This window comes from Sinohyriopsis cumingii, chromosome 2 (genome assembly GCF_028554795.1).
Source record: "Sinohyriopsis cumingii isolate HCF-2022 chromosome 2, ASM2855479v2, whole genome shotgun sequence".
In the NCBI taxonomy this organism is placed as follows: Eukaryota; Metazoa; Mollusca; class Bivalvia; order Unionida; family Unionidae; genus Sinohyriopsis; species Sinohyriopsis cumingii.
In genome coordinates, this window is record NC_142962.1 from 15,425,736 (window position 1) to 15,432,701 (window position 6,966).

The following is a 6,966-nucleotide window of genomic DNA, read 5'->3' on the forward strand; positions in this document are numbered from 1 at the left end:
AATTTTGCTTCAGACACAGTGTGTCTGACAAATAACTGTTTTCAAGGATATAATTTTTTGTCCAGCACTAATGCATAAAGAAGGAATTATTTTTCTTAACATTCTTTGAAAGTGAGGGTTGAAATCAAAATAGCATATTGTGTCCATCAAAATAAATTTAGCAGTTACATCCTAAATACATTGACCAGCAATGAGCTTGTGTTCAGTGAAATGAAAGCATGTATTTACAACTCTCTTTCATTAAATATGAAAAGGATAGAAACGTTATAAAGGTTAGAGTCCTTAAGAAAATATCAAAGCATTACGGTTCAAAATGATGGAGTCAACTCAAAATTGGGTCATGTTTCAGTACTAGCAATAAAAATTTTTCTCTTTCTCTCAGCAGATCATATGGCATAACAATTTGTTAAAAGAAGCAAATTAATAGAATGTGTTTTCCATTAGACATGAAAATGTGCCAAGACTGATTGATCCTGGGCAGATTTTGTACATTAGATTATTAGTCAGTACTGAGCTCACTTTGCCAGATTTAATCAGAAACGAATAAGGGCCTGTATCTAAAACTTTAACAGGTCAACTGAACTGATGAAATATTTACTAGAAACTAAACAGTTTTCCAAAAGATTTTTTTTATTGATGTTTTAGTTATCAAATGAGACAAGGCAATACTATTTGACAGATCTTAGATATATAACTAGTTCTTAACCATGTTTTTGTTATCTGTATATTTGCAATTTATCTTCTGGATATTATATTTGAAAAGTGGACTGTTTGAATATCATCACTTCAGCAAACATCTAATTTCATTAGGAATAGTATTACACAACAAGCATCTAGGTCATTAGGAATAGTATTACACAACAAGCATCTAGGTCATTAGGAATAGTATTACACAACAAGCATCTAGGTCATTAGGAATACCATGGTAGCACAACAAACATCTAGGGTCACTTGGGGAACTCTACAGATATTATGTACTTTTGAGAGAGTGACAGGTGTAAGGTGAAGTTGTTTGCATTCGCAGCATGCATAATGGAGATATTATTGTTACTTTCATGTACTGTTGCTGAAATTTCTTTTGATATTGTAATTGTGGAAACTATTCTTGACTGAAACACGTCCAAGCAGCTGCTTTATATGTACTAAAATAATCAGCCTGAAATAGTCTCCAGTAAACTATCTTTAGCAGGAGGGTGGGTGTATGAAATAACCTTGCTTAAGATGATGATTGATATACAGGTTATGATCTGCATGGTTGGATGCATCTTTGTGAATTAATATAGATGGACATGCAAATCTCACATAATTGTCGTTGTATCTGACTAGTCAAATAGCTGTCATGTCATTGTTAACATTTTCAAGAATTGTTTCTATTTCCTTTCCATCCATGAGATATTGTGCATTGCTGAACAATGTCATGATGTCACTCTTGGTACTGAGGATGTAATTTGACCCTGTATCATCATATACAAGTTTGCCCTCAATTTCCAGAAACTCCTCACACAGGAAAAAAATACCTAAATGTACAATGCACTTGTAATTCAATTTTTTTGTTCATTAGGCTACTTAACATGGTACTAGTAAAACTATAAATCTTGGACACTTTGATCTACTAACACATTCTTGTCCAAGTTAAATGTCATTTCTGGTGCATTATTAAATTTTATTGGGGCCACGTTTGCCACGTGGTCTAAGATACTTGCCTTTGACATGTTTGTACCTTATTGGTCAAGATAAATTTGCCATTAATATCCAGGTCTCATCCACAACCATTTTCAGCTTCTCATTGCTTTCTCTATTTGCAGTCAGCTAGATGATGTTAAGCAGTTTTATTAATGATTTCACTGACCGTAACTGGCATTGTTACTGTTGAGAGAGATGTAACTGTTTGTGGAAGCACATTTGCTTTTAATAATGCTCAAATTACTAATCATTGTAATCAGCCTCAAATTGATTGGACCTCTTACAATCCCAGCTTTGTCAACTGATCCACAGCAACTTGTATAGCAATTGGTGCAGCACACGATGCCTGACCCACAAAAACCATTGGCAATCCTTTAAGTAATCCATGAACAAACATCATTCATAAGACACCAATGAAGTGGGTATTCTTACAACCTGCACAAGTCTCACGTGTCCACTTATGACATTATATTTAATTGTCAGGCTGATCCCTGTAGTATAAAGTACCCCTTAGCATGTGCCTGCCCTGGTCCAGTAACACAGATGTGAGTCAACAGAGGATTGAAGCATGGAACATACACAGGTGTTGGAGTATTTGATAGCAGAAAACCTGGTGGTACATTTGGGGAGAATCTAAATAATATATATTCCTGTGACCCAATACTTGTGCAAGCCCGAGTGGTCTAAAGCGCTGACCGTTACGGATCACTGCCATCTCACCTCTGTCTGCGTCGGTTCGAGTCTCGGATTCGGCTAATGTGGTTATGTGAGAAAGCTTGCCAGTAGCTTCTCGTGGGTCGGTGGTTCTTTCCGGGGTTTTTCCGGGTTCTTCCTCCACCATTAATACTGGCCGCCATGTATAGCCTATCTAGTGCTGAAAAATGGCGTTAAGCCCTACAACAACAACAACAACAACTTGTGCAAGCTCCGCTTCCCAAACTTGATCTATAACTGCTACTGATAGCATCACGTGGTCGATTAACTGGTATTGGAAATCTCTTTCACCATCCTAGAAGCAGCAACAACTGTTTGGTGTCAACCATGTACTGTGGAGATTAGTTTGGAGGCAGAACTAACTGTTGGCTTATGCACACATATGTAGATCATAGAGTCTTTACCGGTCACCAAGAAAAATTCAGTCAGATCTCACATCATTGATGTAACGTTGTACATGTCTGTGGGAAGTTCACTAACATTCCAGGTCGCACCATTATCCTCTGGGAAGACAAGTTAATTCATAGACAGGCCTTCCAATGATTGTGATCGACTATTAAGCCAACTATAATACACATGCACTAGTGCCCTTTGTTAAATAATAACTTAAACGGGTGGTGCAAGTTCATACAAGTCAAAATACAAACGATGTTGAGGTGTTACCACATATGCAACCCATGAGTGCCAGATCTTGGTAAATCCAGATTAACGATAACGGTTTCACATGTGCATAGCATCATCGATGCAAGTTCATTTCACATAAAGACACTACAAAATATTTGATTGGTTTTGCCATTGTGAGTTAATCAGGATTTATCTACGATGTGATCTTGTGCGTGCTGTACTGGTAATCAAAGACGTCTGTCAGATGGTATTCATAGAGTTTTTACTGGTTATTGATGGCCTTTTCCTTTTTTATATGACCACTTGCCGCCTTTTTTAGCACCATCCCTTATGCAGTTCTGACAGACCCAAATGTCACTGGAGCTGCTGCTGCTAACAACACTGGAATCATGGCAAGGAATGGAAATATTCCACCAGTCTTTTGCATTTGTGTCACCTCAGATAATTTTAATGTCACTGCAGTGTTATCATATTTGGCCACATTGAGAAAGCTGTGTTTCGGTCAACCACACTGGGAAATTTCTGGGCAATTTTGTTCAAGAAAGTTTTAATATAATCCCACAATCATTTTTAATCGTGTCTTTTTATTTTCACAATTTGATTTTCACTAAGGCCAACATTCACATCGTAATAGGACATTATTATTTAAATACATAATGGGTTCACTTATGAATTCACCATAGGTGCATTGAGAATGCTTATTCAGCCACCAGCACCCTCCAACAACAAAGTCTTGTCAGAAAGTATCACAGCATAACATCTGTAATTAACACCACCAGCAGGAGCCACCCATACAAGAAAATACATAACACCGATGGACTGTCAGAACAACTCGAGTGTTCCAATGAAAAGTAATCAAGTACAATGTACAAAAGTCTTGTTTGAAAATATGTGTTGATGTTTTAATGCCTGTCCATATATGACCACATATTATGATATGCACGTGAATTATGAGGAATGGCTTCTGAATTATTAGTTACATCTTTGACAAACATCATTGTTGGACCAGCTGTTCTCGTTAAATTATCGCTGAATCTGGCAAGTCTAATAATCGGATTGTTATTCCTGTGAGCAAATTTCAGGTATGGGTTATTGCTCTTGGCATTTTTAAACTATTCGTGTTCTCTTTCATGTTTTTGTTCTTCCTGTCTTTTTGTAGGTGGTGATACATGTTTTGGTTCTGCAGGTGCGGACGTTTTGGGTACACATGTTATTTTTGCTGTTGCAACAACCGCATATGTTGTTCCTGAGATTGTTGCTTTTGCATCATTGTTCATCTTCCTTTAAAATAGTCATGGTCAGGGTCTTAAGGAAGTTTACATTGTTCAAATTGCATCACTGGTTGAGATGTGTAGCACCTTCCCATAAATTCAGCCCATAATGTTTCACTTTCATTTCTTTTGTCCATAATGCACTGGGCATTGATGGCATTTTTACCATGAATTCTTTCCAGTTGTTGGGCTGTCTGTTGAGAGCAAATTCTGTTGAATTTGTGAAAATTACCTGGCAAACTGCTCTTTTTCAAGTATTGATCTGGTTGTTGTTGTTGTAGGGTTTAATGCCATTTTTCAGCACACAGTAGGCTATGCATGGCAGCCAGTATTAATGGTGGAGGAAGAACCTGGGAAGAACCACCAACCCACGAGAAAATGCTGACAAGCTTTCTCACATACCCACATTGGCTGAATCCTAGACTTGAACCCACACAGACAGAGGTGAGATGGCAGTGATCCGTAATGGAGCCCTTTTGAACTGGTGTTGCTTCTCTATTTGGTATGTAGTTGGCAATGTGCTATGCTTTTAACTGCCTCTCTAATGTCTTCATCAAGTACATGATATCTTTTGCAAGTGTTTCAACGACTGCTCCTGTTTCTTCAACGTCTTCATTGATTTGTCCTGTCGCCTGTGCATTTGCTTATGTTGCTTTTTTTGTATGCTTGGTGCACTTAACCTTATGAATTGGACTAGACCACTAAAGTGACAGAGTGGTTAGAGCGCCCACCTTAGGTGCGGGCGGTCACGGGTTCGAACCCTGGCTGAGTCGTACCAAAGACATAAAAATAGTTCTAGCAGCTTCCTCGCTTGGTGCTCAATATTAAGAGGTTAGTGTTAGGACTGGGCAGCCTGGTATTAGGATAATGTGACTGGGTGGGACATGATGCTACATGTCTGCGGCATGATGCCCCTGTGCTAGACATCACTATAATCTGACACACTGCAAACATTATAGCGATATGACTGAAAAATTGTTGAAGCTACAATAAAAATCCAACACACACACACACACAAACTGGACCCAGTTCTTCTTCAGTTCCTGATAGTGCTGTCACATGTCTCACTGTGCTCCCATTGCCTTTTTTAATATACTCATTCCACAGATTCTTTTGTTAGTTTAATCAGCAGTCCAAACGTTTATTCACAGCCTGCTGTGAGGTTTTTTAGTGCAGTATGTTACAACTGTAACATATCTACTTTTTTGTGGCTATCTATAATATTTTGAATCAATTCTTGGTGTTCATGAGCCGCCTTATAGCGTTGCTTCCCATGTTCCTCCATGACATCACTGGCAGACATTTTATATGATTGTAATGATTGTTAAATTGATAGCACCATTAATCATCAGCTGATGGTGTAATCAGGTACAATGGATCCCACTTCAGCCATGGTAAAAAAATATTCAGCAACAGGTGTGTTTTTCCTGAGCCAGCAGGGCTAACGATGAGTGCACGAACTGAGTTTGGAAATATGCGACCATGCTTGGATGGTTTAGGTGTTGCCTGTGCAGAAAAGTCAGTGATTGTGAAATCTTCAAATCTTTTGAAGTCTTTGTTTTTTGCTGAAAGTATCTGCAAATTTCTTTTTTCCTGATGTCATTGAATAATATATTATACGTACAATCATGTCTTCATATGATGTAAGATATCGTGTAAAAATGCGTATCGCGAATGTAACATGAGTTTAAACATGTAATGGACAATCAGCGATTATTGGAACTTGTGTTTAATGTGGAGCAAAGAAGTTCACCTTTTTGTTTTTTAAAGTCCAGGCAATATTGCGGCTACATTAAAAAAAGTTATCAGAAAGCCATGAAGTATATACCCTAATGAAGAACATCCCTAGATACAATTACTGTGGACCAGGTACATGGCTGGATATACAACTCAATTCCAACAACCAACAAAAACTTGGTGAGGCACTCGTAGATCGTGTTGATGCTGCATGTTACTGACATGACCTTGCTTATAAAGCTTCAAAACAATATCTGTGCACATCAGCATGCCAATATCGATATCATCCATGACTTAATTGCGATTGTGGAGCCAGGTGCTGGAGAGCAAATCCCAAGAAGGATCATCATTCAGGTATGAAAGCCAAAAACTGCACTTGGAGGAGGACAAAAGTCCACTCATTACAAGTAAAAATATTAATAAAAAAATCTGTGGAAACAAAAAGTCAGATTTATCAAAAATATACTACAGCCCGAATGGGTATTGGAGAGGTGAAGCCACCAAGAAAAGTTGGCAGGTCACTCTTGGGGTTGCTCGAAAATGATTGGCCAAGCGCTTAAGCATTGTAGCAGATTTACCTGCCAGAACCAAGAAAGATTTCACATGATTGTTTTGATCTCCAAACACCTAATAAAGTTAATCAAGCTGATTTTGTATTTCTTCCTTTTATGATCATGTACATGATTGTGGTGCACAACTACACAGATACAAGGAAGCTGAGCCATTGACCTCAAAAGATTCTGCATTTGTCGCAGATGCACTCAAATATATCTGTAAGCGTTCACTACTAACGTGGCCACATTATTACAAGTGGACCCACCAGTAAAGAATTTCTCAGATCTATTGCTGCGTTGTTGATCAAACATTGAGTACGATTTCATGTTGGACATGTCAGCATTGATCCTGACCAAGCTTTTGTGGAACGATTTAATTGTGC